We start from the raw sequence: 21,793 nt of genomic DNA on the forward strand, positions 1-21,793 counted from the left end.
ACCCTCAACGTAGACTACTCTCTGGGCTCAAAGAGCGTGATATTTTCACTAATTACTTTATGTCACCTGAGGGGGAAACTTCTTGGCAAGAGCATGCTGTATCTATGTTCTAATTTTTGGTTGTATGTGTGTCTAAATATATATATTTCTACCCCTTCTGATTCTATATCTGTTTAATTGCATTGGTAAGCGTATGTTAGTATGCTGACACGGTTTTTGAGAATTGAGACAGAGACGTAAACTGGAGTAGACAAATTTTTACTTTTGCCTTTTTTTTTGTTTGTTTTTTTAAAGGCAAACATATTATTGCCATATGATAACTGGGGCAATGGGCCAAATTGGCCTTTTTGCAGATGTGAACATTTTAGAAATATACAATTTTCACACATGTCCAAACCAAACAGAATGTAATAACAAAATTACTACATTAGACATTTTGAATCCAAAGGAAAAAAGAGGTGGTCTCTATCAACAAAATTATATAAAAATGATAAAACTCACATTTATTAGTAAGGTTTTCTAATCCTATTAATAAGCCTCCATGACAGGCAAGGCTACCTTACGCGTTTCTGACACATATTACATGTCTGTAAAAAAGACTATATTTCACCAAGCTATACTGGGAAAGTCAAAGGATCAAAATAGACTACTCACTTGATAATACATAGAGAGAGCATGATGTTCTTGAGGCTGTTCGCCTTGATTCTGGAATATATTTAGCTGCCAAAAAGTGACTACTTGAATAAGTGCAGCACGCCTTTTCTCGGCATTATCAAGTGAGTAGTCTATTTTGATCCTTTGACTTTCCCAGTATAGCTTGGTGAAATATAGTCTTTTTTACAGACATGTAATATGTGTCAGAAACGCATAAGCTAGCCTTGCCTGTCATGGTGGCCTAATTAATATGATTAGAAAACCTTACTAATAAATGTGAGTTTTATCTTTTTTATATAATTTTGTTGATGGAGACCACCTCTTTTTTCCTTTGGATTGGGATTTGGAGCACCAGTTGAACCACACTGGACATCTCCTGCCATCAGACTGCTTATGGACACTGATGTACTGTATGCGTAAACAATTTGCATGTTTTTATGCTGTTATAAATTGTGGAAAGTTGGGGAAGGAGAAGGCGGAAGAGCAGTCTGTGGTTGCTGCTGGCTACTTTGACCAACATCGCCCTGTGTGGGGCCATACTGTTGCACATGATGTGGGTAGTGTCCTTCCTCCTGGGATTGTTGGGGGTACTGGCCAGAGTAATAATGATGAGGGGCATCTTGTTGGCTCGGGTAGGCCCGTGTCTCATACCCACCAATATAGCCATGTTGTCCCCAACCAGGTTGGGACCAGCCTCCAACACTGGGTGGGAAAAAGTGGCCATATTGGTGGGGTTGGCTAGAGGCAGACATATGTTGCTGCTGTTGTGAAGGTTGGGTAGGGGGAGGAAGGGGGTGAGGTGTAGGCCCACGTATTTGAGGATCTTCAGACCCTGCTTGAGCAAGCATCTGTGTGGGTGGTCTCATGCGCATTAGATTTCGGGGGGAAAGCTGCCACCTCTCCAGATATTCAAACAGCTCATATGGGGTATTAGGGGGTGTGCTTGCATCAAGCAGGATCTGAAAACATCCTCGAATACGGAGCCTCACCTCACGGGAAAGGGCACAGAGATAAAGGGCCAGGCTACGTGAGTATGCCTCCTCCCCATCATCTGTATTCACTGTAGCCAGATAATTTAGGACCCCTGTGTCCACATTGGTCCTGGTATCTTGGGCAGGGATCTGGCGCCTTCTTCGTCCTCGCCGGGATGTTCCAGCAGGCTGTGGGGAGCCCCGGATCTGGGCAGTTGGGCTGCTGCTCATGTTGCCCTGCTCCTCCAGTATGGCTGATGGTGCAGCAGCAGACGGTCCTGGTGGTGGGGTTTGGGGCGCAGGCAATGGGTTCTCCTGAGAGGATTCTTCACCCATGCTTCTTGTAGGGGGAGAAGATGGGCCAGCCACCTCATCCCCTACAGGGTCAATTATTGGCTCTGTATCTGAGCCCGTTCCTCTATCCGTAAGGTTGGAGTGAGTTCTGTTATGAAATAGAACAGAGCCAAAAATAAATCAATATTTTTGGCCCTGTAAAGTATCTGTGTAATGTGGTGTGAGGTATCTACTTATGGTCTCAGATCCAGAATAGGGGCGAGGAAGGAGAGGCGGTCATAATAAATGTATTTGCGTTTGACGTAGCCCGCATCACCACTCCTGGACCGCTGCTGATGTTCCCGCCTGTACTGATCCCAGATGCTGCGCCAGCGTTTCATCACATCTTCCACTGCAATGTGACAGGAAATATTCTCAATTTTACATATTTGATCGGTCAAATTTGCTACCAGTAGTCTAGGCATGTGGCCTTCTGGGGTGTTCTTTCTACCCAGGGTGGCATATCTAATTGGGCCATCCAGGCCAGATACACAGGGTAAGAACAGTTCATGTATCAAGTAACTACACTTAATAACTTGGTTGGCCAAGAGGATGAGGAGCTTGTGGCCTGGGCTAAATTATGGCAGTGTCAAACTATGTGTCACATCAAAATCTACCCGCCTCATGAGGAAAAAAGTAGAAGCACAGGAAGGGGGGGGCTGATTCTGTATGCATTTTTTGATGTGAGGCAAATTTAATCATTTTTTGGCCTTGTACTTACTCAGTTTCTGCTGCTCCTCACGTGGCCGATCACCAAAATCATGGAACATCTGGTGACATATGCGCCTCCATGACACCTCCTTTCTTGCCCGGTTCGCATAATGGGCATCATGTTGGTCCCAGAGTTCTGGCTGCTCCTGAACCAGTACAATGAGCATCTCCACATTCAGGAAATATGGCGCCATGACGCTGCTGTACTCCGTGGAGGCGTACTTCCTGGATGTCTGGAGCGCTTTTTGAGCTCATTTGCATGTCTAGGCTTCCTGATGATGGATTGAACCATTTCCTGTCTCCAGCCAAAAGACCTGCATATTTCTCGCAAGTCACACATGTGGTCCATGTGTAATCCGTATTTTTTCCGCACCCATAGACTTGCATTGGCGTACTACGGGCATAGTACGCTGACAATCGCAGCATGCTGCGATTGGCACAGACCGTACAATACGGACGAGAAATATACGGCTGTTGGGAGCAAACCCATAGAGAATCATTGATCCATGTGTAATGCGTGCTTTTAACGCCTCTCACTCATCCGTATTCCTCTCTAGTCTGACCCTGGCCTAAGGTGTATGTATGGAAAAATGGAAAATCTCTTCGGCTTGTTTTTCCAGAGTCACACCCAGATAGCTTCTATTTGTCCGTGATACCAGCCGGTACACAGTAGTGTGTGAGGAGCGTACACCACTATAAGGTGTCTGTATGGAAATTTGTCAATCTCTGTCTATTTGTATATGGACTGACACACGCTGTCTCTGTCTAGATTTGACCGTTATCAAACAGCAGATATACGAAACTGTTTGAAAAGCGGACAGCTCTATAAGGTGTAGGTCTGGAAAAATGGAAAATCTCCACGGCTTGTTTTTCCAGAGTCATACCCAGATAGCTTCTATTTGCCATGATACCAGCCGGTTCACGGTAGTGTGTGAGGAGCGTACACTGCTATACGGTGTCTGTATGGAAATTTGTCAATCTCTGTCTATTTGTATATGGACTGACACACACTGTCTCTGTCTAGTTTTGACCGTTATCAAACAGCAGATATACGAAACTGTTTGAAAAGCGGACAGCTCTATAAGGTGTAGGTCTGGAAAAATGGAAAATCTCCTAAGCTTGTTTTTCCACAGTCACACCCAGATAGCTTCTATTTGTCCGTAATACCAGCCGGTACACGGTAGTGTGTGAGGAGCGTACACCGCTATACGGTGTGTGAAAAAAAGAACGCTCAGTAACTCACCAGAACAAAATAATAAAAGTTGGAGTGCTTTGAAAAAAGCAGTTTGAACTATACAGTGAAAAGCGCAATCAGCAGAAGCAATTTTTTTTCTTCTTCCCTGCCTAACGCTCTCCCTATTCAGAATCAGCAGCAGCACCTCTCCCTATTCTAAGATCGGCAGAAGTAAGATGGCGGTCGGCGGTCACGACCTTTTAAACGCACTGTGACGCCACACAAAGCCAGCCAATCACTTCAATGCCCTTCTCTAAGAAGGTGGTGGCCGCTGCCCATGTCATCGTGTTGCCCTCAGTGTGTCCACCTTCATTGGCTGATAAAAGGCGCTGGAAGCATTATTTGAAACGTGACTTTGGCGCTCGGCGACCTCATGGCTGACCTCACGCTATGGTCGGGTTTCGATCGGCGAAACCCGACTTTAGCTAAAGTCGGCGTTTTTTTAATTTGACCAACCCGTTTCGCCCAACTCTAATAACTACTATAATACTGCCTATGTACAAGAATATAACTACTATAATGATCTTTTTATCTAAAACTGACAATATATTACAGAAATCTTACATTAAAATCTCAAAACACTAAATAATAAAGGAAATAAATATTGCGTTGTTACATCTCTTACACAATAAGGCTATGTGCACACGTAGCAGAAAATTTGTGCTAAAAACCGGATTCCCTTCCCAGAAACCGCGCGTTTTTTTCTACGCGTTTTCAGCGCGTTTTTTGCTAAAAAAACACGCGGTTTTTTATGCGGTTTTTCCGCACGGTTCCAGACCCATAGAAATGGCCAGAAATGCGGAAAAATCTGCGAAATTAACGAGCATGCTGCGTTTTTTTAAGTGCAAAATGCATAGAAATGAATGGGAAGCTTATTTTTAGCGTTTTATAGCAGATTTATTGGCAAATCCGCTAAAAAAAACGCTGTGTGTGCACACAGCCTAACATTAGAAAACATTGACAAATCCCAATACATGGATATTCTTCCAGTTCACATTACCTGGGTTACTCTTTATATCCTTTTAATATACAGCCTTGCGACTTTTTAAGATCTTATACCTAACAGTATCACAGGACAGGTCTTCCTTATTGATGAGCAGGCAGCACCGTGCACACAACAGATGGTAGATGGTCACCACATTTACAGTATTACAGAGAGCATCTGTTATACGCCCTGAGCTCAGGTTGGAAGTTTCCATACAGCAGCTGACCATACGACTGTCCCACCAGGTGCGGTAACTTTAGGGACAAGGACACAGACTCCCATACCTGCATACTGAAGGGACACTCTAACAGCAGATGGTCCATCGTCTCCAGTATATGGGGGCCCTCTTCTCTGGAACAGGATCTGTCTGATACATTCCTGCACTTTAGATTATCTCTAACATACATTTTACCATGGAGCACCAGACACACTACATCTCTCATATGAGATCTGGGATCTAGCAGGTTTTTTTCAGCCCGTTTTACATCTAGACTCAGAGCGCCCCTCAGTTGTACCTGGACACTGAAATGAAATGACAGGACATTCTTATACAGCTCCTTCCTACTGAGCTGCTTGACGTCATCATACAGGATCCTCCATCTAACAACCTTAACTATTATGTGGACACCATACCAAAAGACATTATTCTTTAGTCATCCTGAGATTCTCTTGATGGGGTCCCCTACCAACCACACAGACACAAACTGCTGGATCTGGCTCTTAAACAAACAAGACCCTGGCACCTTCTATGAATTCTTATAAAATGAAAAATTCTTAATGTGGGAGAGAGGGTCCCCATCGACTGTCCGGGTCGGAGCCAAGGGGACCGTCACCTGGGTTCCGGGGCAAGCTGTTTCCGGGGGACAGAGTTCAGGGATGGACCGTGGAGACTGACAGGTGGACTGGGGGAGGAGCCAATATAAAAGGGGCAGGGAACGCGAGTCACAGTGAGTCAGCAGAACGAGACAGAAGGAGCAGGATATCGTGGGAGCGACAGAGAGCCAGAGTGACTCACCCGAGCCAGGAAGGAGGCCAGAGGCAGGAGAGATACTTCCCCTGGATATCAGTGGGACGGCGCCGAGACAACCGTCCGAGAATCGCTGCCCCGCGACGACCAGCAGCTGCCGCCGCCTTCCTCCTGCCCGCGGCTGCGGCCTGCCCACGGACCCCAGCGGCCGCTGCCACCTCACTCCAGCCCGCAGCTGCGGCCTGTCTCCCATCACCCACAGCCGCTCTGCCCTCACCCGTTGTTGTGGCAAGTCCAGTGCCATCGGCGGCCACCACTGTCCCGCTCCGGTCCGCGGCAGGGACCGAGCCTCTGCTTGCCGCGGATTCCCCGTCGCAGCTGTTAGCTGCGCAGGTGGCCTGCCCCTCGCCACCCCACATCGCTGCCACTTGCCCCAGTCCGGGGGCTGCGGCCCATCCATCCAAGGACTCCGCCGGGGCCTGTGGTGCTCCAGTGTCATCAGAGCGCCGGAGCGCTCGAAGACTTTGTCAACGCTTCAGCAACTGGGCCCAGCGACTGCTTCGCCAAAAGACCACCATCCCGAACGGCGAGGGACGTCTGGATGGCTAAGTTGACTATATAATTAAGGACCCGTAGTCGGCCATACCGCGGCCCTATAGTGACCGGCTATTGCCGGACGTAGTCGTGTTCTAGCCCGTTTTGTGTTTGCTTGTATAGAGCCCCTGCGAGAGCAACCCTTGTTACCCCTTTTTGTTGGTCAGGCTGTGACTGAGGATAGTTACCTCTAGGCCTATAAACGTTATTATAAAAAGCACCAAACCGTCTCGTGACTCGTCACTGCATCCTGCGTACCTGCAAGTACCACATTAATAAGAAACAAAAGATTAAAGAAGAGCTCTGCACAAAGCATGGAGAGCCCACCATCCTTATGAGGGGATAGACAATGTTTTTCCTGACCATATTCACTCTGTTACCCCACAAACAGTGAAAGAAGACATTGGTAAGTCTGGGGAGCAACGTATCTGGCACCGGGAACACCACACTAATGTAGAGGAAGGTTTTCAGCAGTTGGATCTTCTCCAGATACGTCAGCTTCCAGTATCTCCAGCTCTGCACCTTCTGCCCACACCATACCTCCCAACCATCCCGGATCTGACGGGACTGTCACGATTTTGCCCACCCCACCCGCTGTCCCGCCCGGTAGCTTATTTTTCCCACATTGCACTGAGCCGCCACGCCCCCCCCATACCCCGACCCCATCCTTGCCCTCTCAGAGACCCACCAACCACCGCAGCCCCTCACTGATAAATCCCTGCAATGACGTCGCTGGGCTGCTCTGTGCGCACAGGACCTGTGGTGAGGTCACAGGAGGGGAGATGTACGGAGCGGAGCCGCGCATGTACAAGGTGTACGGAGCAGAGCCGCGTGTGTACGAAGTGTACGGAGAGGAGCCGAGTGTGTACGAGGTGTACGGAGCGGAGCCGTGTGTGCATGAAGTGTACGTAGCGGAGCCGTGTGTACGAAGTGTACGGAGCGGAGCCATGTGTAAGATGTGTACAGAGCAGAGCCATGTGTGCGAGGTGTATGGAGTGAAGCCACATTTGTATAAGGTGTACGGAGCGGAGCCGCGTGTGTATGAGATGTACGGAGCGGAGCGGCAGGTGTATGAAGTGTATGGAGCGGAGATGTGTACGAGGTGTACGGAGCAGAGCCTTGTGTGTATGGAGCGGAGATGTGTACGGAGCGGAGCCGTGTCTGTATGAGGTGTACGGAGCGGAGCTGCGTGTGTACGAGGTGTGCGAAGCGGAACCACATGTGTATGAGGTGTATGGAGGGGAGCCGCGTGTATACGAGGTGTACGGAGCAGAGCTGCATGTGTACGAGGTGTACAGAGTGGAACCGCATGTGTACGAGGTGTATGGAGCAAAGCCGCATGTGTTCAAAGTTTACGGAGTGGAGCTATGTGTGTACAAGGTGTACAGAGCATGGCCGCATGTGTACAAGGTGCACGGAGCAGAACCGCATGTGTACGAGGTTTATGGAGTGGAGCCATGTGTGTACTGAGTGGAGCCGTGTGTGTGCGAGGTGTACGGAGCAGAGCTGTGTGTGTACAAGGCATAGAAAGCGGAACCGTGTGTGTATGAGGTGTGGGGAGCCGTGCGTGTACAAGGTGTATGGTGGGGAGCATTCACTCCTCCCAACCGTCCCGGATCCAGCGGGACAGTCCAGATATTTTGAGAGAGAGTCTGCCCCATTGCCCCGGCCCGGAGCTTACTTTTCCCGCTGACACAGGAGTACATGGCGGAGCCCCGAGGAGCACTGTAAAATTCACTTGTGACGTTCCACCGGGAGCGACGTGCTAGAAGCTGACCGAAAATGAGGTAATTTCGGGAGGAGATTGTGACAGAACCATGGAGGCACTTCAGGGAATGCTTCAGATCCATCACCGTGTCCTCCGACAGTGCGGAATACGGGATCGCCTTGGACTGTCGGCCATGTGAGCGGATCATGATATGTCCTGCACTGGGAGGCTCAGGTGGGCACTACAAAGGGAACCGGGCTGCTAAAGTATCTTTATAGAATCTTTCTTCCTTTCTCTCTCTGTTTCTTTCTCTCTCTCTGTTCTTTCTCTCTAATCTTTTTTTTCTTTCGCTCTCTCTGTTCTTTCTTTCCTCTCTTTCTTTCTCAAACTTCTTCCTTTCCTCTCCTCTCCTTCTCTCTGTTATTTCTTTCTCTCTGATCTTTCTCTCTGTTCTTTCTTTCCCTGTTCTTTATTTTTTCCCTCTTTCTATCTCTCTCCCTCTCTGTTCTTTCTTTCCCCTCTTTCTTTTTTCTCTCTTTCTGTTCTTTTTTCTGCCTACTCTTTCTTTCTCTCTGTTCTTCCTTTCTGCCCCTCTTTCTCTCTCTCTCTGTTCTTTCTTTCTTTCCCCTCTTTCTTTCTTTCTCTCTGTTCTTTCTTTCCCATCTTTCTTTCTTTCTCTCTCTGTTCTTTCTTTCTTTCCCCTCTTTCTTTCTTTCTGTTCTTTCTTTTTCTCTCTGTTCTTTCTTTCACTCTGTTCTTTTTTTTCCCCCTCTTTCTTTCTCTCTCTAATCATTATTTTTTCTCACTCTGTTCTTTCTTTCCCCTCTTTCTTTCTCCCTTTCTGTTCTTTCTCTCTGTGTGCTTTCTTTCTTTCCCCTTTTTCTTTCTTTCCCTCTCTCTGTTCTTTCTTTCCCCTCTTTTTTTTTAATCTCCCCCTCTCTCTTCTTTCTTTCCCCTCTTTCTTTTTTTCTCTCTCTCTGTTCTTTTTTCTGTCCCCTTTCTTTCTCTCTCTGTTCTTTCTTATTCTCTTTCTGTTTCTTTCTTTCCCCTCTTTCTATCTTTCTATCTTTCTCTCTCTCTTCTTTCTTTCTTTCCCATCTTTCTTTCTCTCTCTGTTCTTTCTTTCTCTCTCTCTCTGTTTTCTTTTTTCTCTCTCTCTGTTCTTTCTTTCTTTTCCTCAGTACCAGTCAATGTGCCCACAGTACCAGCCACTGTGCCCATAATGATAGGCACTGTGCCCTCAGTACCAGTCAGTGTGATCAGCAGTGCTAAATGGGTGCGGTTAGAGTGTGGACATGGGTGTGACTAGTTGTGAAATGGGTGTGGTCGGGGCATGGCCTAAAATTTGCACGCCGCAGCCTTTGTCCCTCTTTCCCTTCTTCAAAAGTTGGGAGGTATGGCTCACACACCACCAGCTTTTCCTCCCAGTTCACCTTCCCATCATCTACAGCACCAAACACAACTCCCAGAAACTTTATCTGATCCTGAACTGTTCTAAAGGGCACAGAGAAAGCATCAACATAGCTCCCAAGCCACAGTGCCTTGCTCTTTTCCATGTTTACAGAGGAGTTAGATACATTGGAGAAAGCTGTGATCTCCTGCTGTAGAGCCGCACAGTCATCTCTAGAAGACACCATAGCTGACACATCATCCACATAGGCACAGAACTTTACCTTCTCCAACATACTCTGCAGGTGGCACCACAGCCCTGTGAAATCTCTAGGATCCTGCACTTTTCTGAGGAAAGGATCCAGACTGAACACATACAACAATGGGCTGAGAGGACAGCCCTGCCTCACCCCTGACTTGATCACGAAAGGCTCGGCTAAGTCACCATTAATTAGGGGTATGCTTATAGCTCCCTTATACAGAAACCGCAGCCACTGCACAAACCGCATCAGGAGGCCATACTGTAACAGTACCTGATACAGGTAGTTATGATGGACTCTATCAAAGGCTTTACTCTGGTCTAAGTCCACAAAATACACCCCCACATGGTGCTGCTTAATGTATGTCACAGCTTCTCTCACCAACACCAATGAGTCCTCTATCGTCCGACCCTTCACACCACATGTCTGGTTGGCGATGATGAGCTCACCCGCCACCTCACTCAGCCGATAATATAAGATCTTGGCCAGAATTTTATAATCCGTGTTCAGCAAAGACAATGGACGCATGTTCTTTATATCTTTTAGATTTCCTTTCTATGCCAGGAGAACCAGGTCAGATTTATACTGGGACTCTAGGAGCTTCCCTGCAGAGAGGCAATCATTATAGACATGCACCAGGTCGGGAGCTAATAAGTCCCTGAACTCTCTATTAAACTCGCTGGTCAGGCAGTCCAGCCCCGAGCTCTTGTTGGCTTTTTAGGAGTCAATGCTCCTCTTCACCTCCTCCTTAGTTATGGGATCGGCCATACTATCTGCCTGCGCCTGGTCTAACGTTAGTAAGGACACCCCTTCAGATAGGCTTTAATGTTTTCCTTATCGATATGAGCCCCTTTATAGAGATCTCTATAATAATCACCAATGATCTTTTGGACTTTCTCCTGCTCTGACTGCTCCACCCCATTCTTATCCAACAAGCCAGTGATTAGCTTCTTACTGACCCTGTTTTTACAGGCAATAAAGGGATCCGGGTTATGGACGCCCCAATTATCAAACCGCTCCTCCGCCTTGAAGCGATCGTACTGCAGCTCCCTAATTAGCTGCTTTATAAGACTGACGCTCCTTCCATTCACCTCCTCACCACCATTCATCCTGCTATATAACCTGCTCAGGTTCAGTCTCAGGGCAGAGTATCTCATATACTCCATCCGTCACTGACAGAAATGTGTCTGGGCCCCCTTCCTTTTATGGCGACAAAGCTACATATATATAGCCACACAGACATACATGTATATATATTACATAATCTCCTTTATTATGTATATTGTTGTCCCTTATACAGTGCCCTCTCTTGTTATGTACAGTACCGTCCCTTACATATTGGATTATATAGAGCCCTGTTTTTAATTACGTACCATCTTGTCTTGTTAGCTGTATAATGCAATGATGACTGATGGAGCATGTGAAAGCTTCCTTTCTAATGTAGGAGCGGATGGACTGGTAGTCTGGTCACCGGCTGCTCCATCAGCAGTCATTTTATATCTAAAAATAGAGGGGACTATGTAATAAAAGAGGGTGCTGTGAATAACAAAATTAACAAGAATACACTATGTAAAAGAAAGCACTGTACATAACAGCAGAGGAAGTTATATAATAAGGGACAGGACCATATACAACTAGAGAGGATGGTACGTAATAAGGGACAGTGTTATACATAAAAGAGGAAACTATGTAACTAAGGATGGTGTTATACAGAATTAGTTAGTACACTATATACTAAAGAACTGTGTTATACATAATAAGTACGTACACTATATACTAAGGGACTGTGTTACACATAATAAGTGAGTACTCTATATACTATGGGACTGTGTTATACATAATAAGTAAATACACTATATACTAACGGACTGTGTTAGACATAATAAGTGATAATAATGTCTTCCTCCACCTCCCCCTGAGCACATAGGGGGCATTATCAGTCAGTGATTATACAGGAGCTGCCATGGATCCTGGTGATTTGTACACTCACTTAAATGACCATTAATGACCTTAGTGACAGCAGCCGAGGCTGACAGTGTTGGGATTTCTGGACGAGGCTCAGACCCCGGACTGAGGAAATTGAAAATTTGCGTGTCATTAACATTTCTACAATCCTGTGATTTACATAATTTCAAAAATGTTCCTCCTTGCTGCTGCAATTTCAATGTTGAGGAGTGTGTATATTTATATTTATAATAAAGGGAACACAATAGACAACACAATGTAACTCCAAGTTTATCATACTTCCGTGAAATCAACCTGTCCAGTTATGAAGCAACACCGATTTGTGAATCCGTTTCTCCTGCTGTTGTGTAAATGGAACAGACAACAGATAGAAATGATCGGCAATTAGTAAGACAACCCCTAAAAAGGAGTGGTTCTGCAGGGGGGTGACCACAGACCATTTCTCTGTTCCCATCCTTTTTGGCTTTTTCTGGGTCACTTTTGCATTTTGTCCTTGCTCTCACCCCTAGAGGTACAGTACAGTAGCATGAGGCAGTGTCTACAAACCACAGAAGTTGCTCAGGTAGTGCAGCTCATCTAGAATGGCACATCAATGCAGGCTGTCACTGTGGCAAGAAGGGTAACTGTGTCAGTCAGCACAGTGTCTAGAGCAGGGACCAGGAGACAGGCCAGTACACCCGGAGACATGGAGGGAGCCAAAGGAGGGCAACTACCCAGCCGTAGGACCACTTCGACCTTCAGCAGGCCACTAACATCCATGTGTCTGCTCAAACTGTCAGAAACAGACTCCAAGAGGGTGGTATGAGGGCCTGACATTCACAAGTGGGTGTTGTGCTTACCGCCCAACACCGTGCAGGGCGATTGGCATTTACCAAGGAAAAGCAAGATTGGCAGATTCGACATTGGCACCCTGTGCTCTTCACGGAGGAGAACAGGTTCACACGGAGAACATGTGACAGACGTGATAGAGTCTGGTGACACCATGGAGAACGTTCTGCTGCCTGCAACATTCTCCATCATGACCGGTTCGGCAGTGGGTCAGTGGTGTGACAAGACATTTCTTTGGAGGACTGCACAGCCTTCCATGTGCTAGCCAGATGTACCCTGACTGCCATTAGGTACCGGGATGAGACCCTCAGACCCACTGCAAAACCATATGCAGGTGCTGTGGGCCCCTGGGTTCCTTCTGATATATGACAATGCTAGGACTCATGTGGCTGAATTGTCAGCAGTTCCTGCATGATGAAGGCATTAATGCTATGGACTGGCCAGCCCATTCCCCAGACCTGAATCCAATAGAGGACATCTAGGACATTATGTCTCGTTCCATTCACCAACAACATGTTGCATCACAGACTGTCCAAGAGATGACTGATGCTTTATTCCAGGTCTGGGAGGACATCCCTCAGGAGAACATCCACCACCTCATCAGGAGCACGCCCAGACATTGTAGACAGGTTATACAGGCTCGTGCAGGATACACACACTACTGAGCATCATTTCCTTGTCTTGAGGCATTTCCACTGAAGTTGGATCAGCCGGTAATTTGATTTTCCACTTTGATTTTGAGTAACATTATAAATCCAGACCTTCATGGGATATTTATTGTGATTTACATTGATCATTTTATATTTTATTGTTCTCAACTCATTTCACTATGTAATGAATAAAGATTTACAGCTGGAATATTTCATTTAGTGATATCTAGGATATGGGATTTTAGTGTTCCCTTTATTTTTTGAGTAGTGTGTGTATATATATATATATATATACACACTCACTGGCCACTTTATTAGGTACACCTGTCCAACTGTGTGTTAAGACTTAATTTCTAATCAGCCAATCACATGGCGGCAACTCAGTGCATTTAGGCATGTAGACATGGTCAAGACAATCTCCTGCAGTTCAAACCGAGCATCAGTATGGGGAAGAAAGGTGATTTGAGTGCCTTTGAACGTGGCATGATTGTTGGTGCCAGAAGGGCTGGTCTGAGTATTTCAGAAACTGCTGATCTACTGGGATTTTCACGCACAACCATCTCTAGGGTTTACAGAGAATGGTCCGAAAAAGAAAAAAAATCCAGTGAGCGGCAGTTCTGTGGCCGGAAATGCCATGTTGATGCCAGAGGTCAGAGGAGAATGGGCAGACTGGTTCGAGCTGATAGAAAGGCAACAGTTACTCAAATTGCCACCCGTTACAACCAAGGTAGGCAGAAGAGCATCTCTGAACGCACAGTGCGTCGAACTTTGAGGCAGATGGGCTACAGCAGCAGAAGACCACACTGGGTACCACTCCTCTCAGCTAAGAACAGGAAACTGAGGCTACAATTTGCACAAGCTCATCGAAATTGGACAGTAGAAGATTGGAAAAACGTTGCCTGGTCTGATGAGTCTCGATTTCTGCTGCGACATTCGGATGGTAGGGTCAGAATTTGGCGTAAACAACATGAAAGCATGGATCCATCCTGCCTTGTATCAACGGTTCAGGCTGGTGGTGGTGGTGTCATGGTGTGGGGAATTTTTTCTGGGCACTCTTTGGGCCCCTTGGTACCAATTGAGCATCGTTGCAACGCCACAACCTACCTGAGTATTGTTGCTGACCATGTCCATCCCTTTATGACCACAATGTACCCAACATCTGATGGCTACTTTCAGCAGGATAATGCGCCATGTCATAAAGCTCGAATCATCTCAGATTGGTTTCTTGAACATGACAATGAGTTTACTGTACTCAAATGGCCTCCTCAGTCACCAGATCTCAATCCAATAGAGCATCTTTGGGATGTGGTGGAACGGGAGATTCGCATCAGGGATGTGCAGCCAACAAATCTGCGCCAACTGTGTGATGCCATCATGTCAATATGGTCCAAAATCTCTGAGGAATGCTTCCAGCACCTTGTTGAATCTCTGCCACGAAGAATTGAGGCAGTTCTGAAGGCAAAAGGGGGCCCAACCCCTTACTAGCATGGTGTACCTAATAAAGTGGCCAGTGAGTGTATATATATATATATACACTGCTCAAAAAAAAATAAAGGGAACACTTAAACAACAGAATATAACTCCAAGTAAATCAAACTTCTGTGGAAACATACTGTCCACTTAGGGAGTGACACTGATTGACAATCAATTTCACATGCTGTTGTGCAAATGGAATAGACAATAGAATTATTGGCAATTATCAAGACACACTCAATAAAGGAGTGGTTCTGCAGGTGGGGACCACAGACCACATCTCAGTACCAATGCTTTCTGGCTGATGTTTTGGTCACTTTTGAATGTTGGCTGTGCTTTCATACTCATGGTAGCATGAGACGGACTATACAACCCACACAAGTGGCTCAGGTAGTGCAGCTTATCCAGGATGGCACATCAATGCCAGCGGTGGCAAGAAGGTTTGCTGTGTCTGTCAGCGTAGTATCCAGAGGCTGGAGGCGCTACCAGGAGACAGGCCAGTACACCAGGAGACCAGGGGGGGCCGTAGGAGGGCAACAACCCAGCAGCAGGACCACTACCTCTGCCTTTGTGCAAGGAGGAACAGGAGGAGCACATGTGACACTGAGCACTGAGCACATGTGACAGACGTGACAGAGTCTGGAGACGCCGTGGAGAGCGTGACCGTGACCTTCAGCATGACCAGTTTGGCAGTGGGTCAGTAATGGTGTGGGGTGGCATTTCTTTGGAGGGCCGCACAGCCCTCCATGTGCTTCCCAGAGGAAGCCTGACTGCCATTAGGTACTGAGATGTGATCCTCAAACCCTTTGTGAGACCATATGCTGTTGCAGTTGGCCCTGGTTTCCTCCTAATGCAGGACAATGCCAGACCTCATGTGGCTGGAGTGTGTTAGCAGTTCCTGCAAGATGAATTATGCAAATTGTCTCTTCAGAGAGGAAGAGGACTAGAACTCTAGTGCCACCTATTGGAAATAGCAATCCTAGAAGTCAATGTTGACCCTTTAACGAGCCTTGTTACAAGACTTAGGATAAAAGCCAAGCCAGAATCTCAATTTGCAGACTGTGATTTGGGGTACTGCCCCTCGTCAGTGCAAAGTGTGAGATCTGGTTTGGCTGTGTGAGGCGTCTGACCGATATCCAAGAAGTATCATTTCTCCTTGCCGAGAATGACATGCTAAGCATGTCGAGGTGAGGAGACTTAAAGCTGCAATGCTTCTCTAGGAAACATTCTAATTATGCAAATTGTCTGTTCAGGGAGGAAGAGGATTAGAACTCTAGTGCCACCTATTGGAAGTAGCAATCCTAGAAGTCAATGTTGACCCTTTAATGAGCCTTGTTACATGACTGAAGCTATGGACTGACCCGCCCGTTCCCCAGACCTGAATCCGATTGAGCACATCTGGGACATCATGTCTCACTCCATCCACCAATGTCACATTGCACCACAGACTTCCAGGAGTTGGCGGATGCTTTAGTCCAAGTCTGAGAGGAAATCCCTCAGAAGACCATCCGCCACCTCATCAGGAGCATGCCCAGGCATTGTACAGTAGGGAGGTCATACAGGCACGTGGAGGCTACACACAATACTGAGCCTCATTTTGACTTGTTTTAATGACATTACATTTCACATTAATTTTATGTGTGACTCCAAATTCAGACCTCCGTCGGTTAATAAATTTGATTTCCATTGATGATTTTTGTGTGATTTTGTTGTCAGCACATTCAACATTGTACAGAACAGTATTCAATGAGAATATTTCTTTCATTCAGATCTAGGATGTGTTATTTGACTGTTCCCTTTATTTTATATATATACATATATATATATAGGAATGTAAGAGAATTGGGATCCAGCAAAAAGATGAAAGTTCACCAGAATTATAAAATCTTCTTCTTTATTTATCCATCAAATCATATAAAAAATATGTGAGGAACTCCAAACAATTAGTAACATTCCAGCAAGGGACTTGCTGGAATGTTACCAATTGTTTGGAGTTCCTCACATATTTTTTATATGATTTGATGGATAAATAAAGAAGAAGATTTTATAATTCTGGTGAACTTTCATCTTTTTGCTGGATCCCAATTCTCTTACATTCCTATTTGCTGGGGCATACTCCCTGCCTGGATCCGTGCAGAATATAAGGTGAACACCGACTATTGCATTAAGAGGAACTCCTTTATGGTGAGCTGGCTATATGTTTTTTACATTGTTTGAATATATATATATATATATATATATATATATATATTGTGAGGTAGCGCTGTCATGTAAGTAAGGGGTTCTCGCTTGCAGCGATCGAAAAACACATCCGGCACAGGATTTTCCAACAAATCATAGTCTATGAGGTTTATTCATCCTTCATAAACCTCCAGCAGCAATATACACAGCATTACAGGAGAGCGTCCATTATACAGGCTATTTAGCCCCAGGGTTATCTCACCCACGTCAGGGTTCCCATATGGCTGTTTCTCCAGGCTGCAGAAGTCCACTCACTCCTCAGGGACTCTCAGATACTGGCCGCCATTACACACACAGCCGCTCCACAGGCTGCTGTTAGTGAGGAGATCCTTCTCCTCACGGGACCTTCCAAACTGGACCAATCAGGTCCCAGCATTCACTCCATGTGACCTAACCTGGCCACATTATATGGTCCATAGCCACGCCCACCGGGTCACATGACTATGACCTCACCACAGGTCCTTCACACAGACATATATACTTTACAATAGCATTCATAAACATACATATGTCTCTATCTCAAGGTCACCCACCTTGAGATACCTAATGGCTCTTCAACCACTCACACTCTTGGGACATCCACACAGCGCCCCCTCGTGGACACAGTGGTCATTACACCACATACCTCCCCCCTATGTTCAAACTTGTGGGGTTGAACACACAACATCACACCAGGGTCTCGAGACCGGGCACGTATTGCACCTTGCCCCACAGGTCGAGAGAACTGTCTCCATTTGTCATACGGCCTCATCTCTACATTAGGCCTCCCCCGCCCCCAGCGGTCATAATACCGGTCATTGTCTTTGACCCTCCAGTCACGGTCTGTCTGCATCATCAGACACTGTTTAGTCACCACACTGTTACAGTGCCCCTTGTCACCTGATCTTTCTCTCATTGACCGTCTCTCTTGGTTGGTGCGGTCATAAGTCTTAGTCGATCCTGCTGTCTGGCACGAGTCTGACTCAGTCAACGTCTCACAGGAACTACAGCCCTTCAACCTCGTACGGTCTGTCGAATTGCCACTCGCTGACATTCTTCGGCCATCTGCCATGTCACTTCTTGGCGGTACCCCTGGGGTCCTTACATCTTGGTATGAAGGCGGCCGCCACCTGGTATTCCGCACTTCTTTATTAATCCGCTGGCGGTCCAGCTTCAACTGTTCAATCTCTTGCAGGTACCCCACTCTATACTCCAAGAGCAATTGAAAGTTCCTCAGGCTTTCCATGGAGCCAACCACCATCATGGGAATCCTTCCCACTTCACCAGACACCTGGTCTTCGTCATCAGGAGGGATCCTCACCCTCACCACACCGGAGACATTCACAAGGTCCTGCATCACCTTCCCGGACCTTCCAATGATTCTCCCAATCAGAGCTTTGGGTACCGGAACCACATCTTTCCTCAAACCCAACCGATCCATAGCCTCTCTTGCTATCTCTAGGCGTCGAGCAGCCTTCATATTACTCCGCCTAACCAATTGTTTGACACGTAGACACTGCAAATGCATCTTTCAGGACAGCTACTCGGTTTGATGTGTTTTCCATAGCTGATACTATCACCAACTGCCGAGTCTCAGGTGCCCAGTGCACCTTACACGCTTTGACCGCCTCTTTGAAAGCCTCATGCACACCTTCCTCAGCACAGGCTTCTTGCATGTCTTCTGGTACATCAATTACAACCTTGAAGGTCGTGGACTTGCTCTCATCCTGGACAGATGGCTCTGGGTTCCCCACGGACACTTCCCTCAAGGTATCTGCCAAGACCGGGTGACTGTCTTGTGCAGCTCTTGGCTCACCATCTTCTTGAGATTTACAGTCCTCAGGACCCTTTTCCAAGATGGGCTTTGGCAGTTCTGCCTTGCTATCAGTTGGGCAAGGCCGCTGTACGTCTTCGCCCATCCACTTCTTCTCCTGTAGAAGACCTTTTACTACTCCACTGAGTTCTTGCAGAACTTTATCTCGCTCCTCTGCCAGGTAGCGACGCTGATCCTCTCTCCTGAGAATCTCCTGTTGATGCTTCTCTTGGGCCTCTCTGAGCACCTCCATATCTTCCAACAGGGTCTTGTTCATGGTTTTACACGCTGACAGGTGACCTCTGAGCTCAGAGACTTCCTTCTCCAGCTCATCCACTCTGTGCTCAGCTGCTTGCCTTAGGACTCTTTCCCGTTCGACATGTTCTGTTACAGTCTCCTTTATCAGCTGTATCTCACGATCCTGCTCTCTTTTGTCCATCACGTGTCTCACTACTACCTCTTTAATTATATCGTTAAAGGGTACCACTGGGTCAGTCACCCCAGTCGAGTGAACCCTCCAGTTACCGTCCAGCACCAATGTGTCTAGTCCAGTAGTCTCATCTCCCAGCCCACCATCTGTCTTATCACGAGACGTCAGGTCCGTCACTTGGGCAGATGTACTTCTTCCTCTGGTCAGTTCTACCTCTGACCTGTCCATGTCAGGAGCCGTCACTGTCTCAGTGTCCGCTTGCCCCACAGTCGAAGCATCTCCATCGTCAGACCAAACGTCATCAAACAAAAGAAAGTCCCGGCCCCTCTCCCAGGCATAGACTAAGTCCCGTGGTATTCCTCTACCTTGGCACTCACCACCTTTGGTCCCCTCAAACACTACTCTGTCTACTGCGTAGTTCACCGTGACCCCGTGTTTACAGCGAACCCTGATGTTTTTCTCAGTCAGAGAGAAAACGAGAGGAGTTCCTGTCAGAGTCACCTGACTCTCTGATTCCAGCCGACCAAAGGCTCCTTCCCGGTGCAGCATCACTGTACACATCTGTGGCCCATCATTACTACCTGGAAAGGATATTCCACATTCTGAAAAAGACCTGCACATACACTGCGGTACTCCAGACATACCTACTGAGTCACCCAGTGCTGTCACTTCTTCACACTTGGCCACTTTCTGGACCACCACCCCACTTTGGGTTGCCACTCCAATTTGGATCACCGCCCCCTTTTGGGACCCCACCCCTTTTTGGGTTACCACTCCAATTTGGGTCACCGCCCCCTTTTGTGACTCCACCCCTTTTTGGGTTACCACTCCAATTTGTGTCACCGCCCCCTTTTGGGTTACCACTCCAATTTGGGTCACCGCCCCCTTTTGGGTCACCGCCCCCTTTTGGGATTTCCCCATGTCCGTCCTGCAGAACCTCTTAGGCCACAGTTCACACAGTACAGTTTGTCTTTTAACGATACCACACAAGTCTTTGTTGGCACCACCACAGCTCCTGCTGTCACTGATCACCGGCACCTGCGGCTGCTGTTCACACACATACACAGCGGCTGGTGTCACTGCAGCTCCTGCTGCGCCATCTTCGTGGACCCGCCGATCCACCGGAAGCCGCTTGTCACCTTCGTAACCCCGCCGGGTTACTGGAAGCCGCTTGTCACCCTCAAAGATAAAAGAAACCATAAAAGTGCGCCCATAGGGCCTTACCAGTGCAGGTATAATGGGTTACGCAGCAATAATACAGGGTACTCACCCTTAATAGTTGTGTAAAGCCACAACTACTGTATCCGCTTAGTCATATGCAATAAAGCTGCAGCAGGATGGTGTAGACAGACAGCGTCTGCTACCAATGCTCCCAGGGCAGATCCCTTAAAGAAAACACCAGGTCCTTGTGCTGCGAGACCTTCGTGACCCCACTGAGCCACAGCAAGCACTTTCAGGTTTTTGCAGAGAAAACGAGGAAAAGGAAAAAAAAACACATGCACAGTCTCTCACGTGTCCTGTTCGTGTGCCACTCAGGACGTACCGTCTCCGCCTGAGACCGTCCACCACACAGGGCGCACCGGGTGCTATTCAGGGAGCAGCCCTCCTCCCAGGGTCTCCCAACACACCAGCCTCCCCAGGTCCAGGGGCTCAGCGGGTGCTATTCAGGACATCCGTCTCGGCCTGAGACTGCCCAACACTTAAGCCTCACCAGGTCCAAGGTCCTACCATGTGCTCCAGGGCTCTTCCCAACACTGACCCTCCAGGACCTTGCTCACTGAACCCTCCAGGAACACAGTCTTTACCACTGACCCAGGTCATTAAAACACTTTTTTTTTTTTTTTTTCCTTCTTTCCCGACCGGCACCTGCTAGCCGCGCAGGTTCTCGGACCTCTCTACCGCAGAGGTATCCTATAAGTCTTTGCCACTGACTCCTGTCAGCACATCACATGGCTTTAAGACCGTCAGCCCTCCTGGCTCAGCGTTGACCCCAGCAACCGAATCTGCAGTCCTTTTCCGTTGCCCCTAGCAACAAGGCTACAATATTGCCCTTTGCTTTCTCCACCATATGTGAGGTAGCGCTGTCATGTAAGTAAGGGGTTCTCGCTTGCAGCGATCGAAAAACACATCCGGCACAGGATTTTCCAACAAATCATAGTCTATGAGGTTTATTCATCCTTCATAAACCTCCAGCAGCAATACACACCGCATTACAGGAGAGCGTCCATTATACAGGCTATTTAGCCCCAGGGTTATCTCACCCACGTCAGGGTTCCCATATGGCTGTTTCTCCAGGCTGCAGAAGTCCACTCACTCCTCAGGGACTCTCAGATACTGGCCGCCATTACACACACAGCCGCTCCACAGGCTGCTGTTAGTGAGGAGATCCTTCTCCTCACGGGACCTTCCAAACTGGACCAATCAGGTCCCAGCATTCACTCCATGTGACCTAACCTGGCCACATTATATGGTCCATAGCCACGCCCACCGGGTCACATGACTATGACCTCACCACAGGTCCTTCACACAGACATATATACTTTACAATAGCATTCATAAACATACATATGTCTCTATCTCAAGGTCACCCACCTTGAGATACCTAATG

The sequence above is a fragment of the Dendrobates tinctorius genome, unplaced genomic scaffold, assembly GCF_039654945.1.
Source record: "Dendrobates tinctorius isolate UK_male_01 unplaced genomic scaffold, ASM3965494v1 ptg000028l, whole genome shotgun sequence".
Lineage (NCBI taxonomy): Eukaryota > Metazoa > Chordata > Amphibia > Anura > Dendrobatidae > Dendrobates > Dendrobates tinctorius.